The sequence below is a fragment of the Saprolegnia diclina genome (genome assembly GCF_000281045.1).
Source record: "Saprolegnia diclina VS20 unplaced genomic scaffold supercont1.67, whole genome shotgun sequence".
NCBI lineage: Eukaryota > Oomycota > Saprolegniomycetes > Saprolegniales > Saprolegniaceae > Saprolegnia > Saprolegnia diclina.
This window is the reverse complement of record NW_008246134.1, coordinates 218626-219401: the sequence shown is the minus strand read 5'-3', so window position 1 is coordinate 219401 and position 776 is coordinate 218626.

The window sequence follows — 776 nt, the reverse complement described above, 5'->3', positions numbered from 1 at the left end:
AGCCTCTTCTCGCTGTGGCATGCGATCAGCTGCAGCACCAACATCATGCTACGTCATGGGCGTGCGTGCAGTTCGACACTCGCTGCAACGCGCACTGTATGGATCGTCGCATGCTCGCGAAGCGAGCTTCAACGCGAGACTGCCAACGCCCGGCACTCGCTGTGCATTGACGACACTAGGCTTGTCTCGTGCGCCAAAGTCATCGCTCTAGCGCGACTCGTGCCCAATATGGCCACTGGAGAGCGCGATGAGGTTTCATTGACAGGCGACACCATTGTTTTTGTGTTTGAGTATGGAGGACTCGCGCACGCTTTTGAGCGCGAGCTCGCACCGGAAGCGCGCTGGCTGGAGCCGCTAGCACAAGCGTGCGTCTGTCGTGCTATAAGCTGCGGCAGAAAGTTTGGCAGCACCCAGCAGGATTCCTCGCACGCGTCCTGCATCTCATACAAGCTTCCTCGTCGGCCTCGCTGCATCCAGAGCAACTCCAACTACGGGCACTACGACGCTGCGGTCACGTGCACCTTGTCGGACCGCTCTCGACGGCGCGTCTCGCTTCGCCTCGCGTTCAACCAAGCGATGTCTCTTTGGCATCTCACGCATTCGTAGCTCATTCTCGCGCTCGACACGGAGCAGTTTCTCCGCGCCAGCTACGAGGACTGGGCCTTGCTGCGCTGCACCGACGGCGCGTCGATCTTTGTCCAGCTGCTCACGTACATTGGCGACTTGCATTTTCGGATCCCGATCTCGGATCTCCAGTTTGCTCGGCGCCGCAAGAG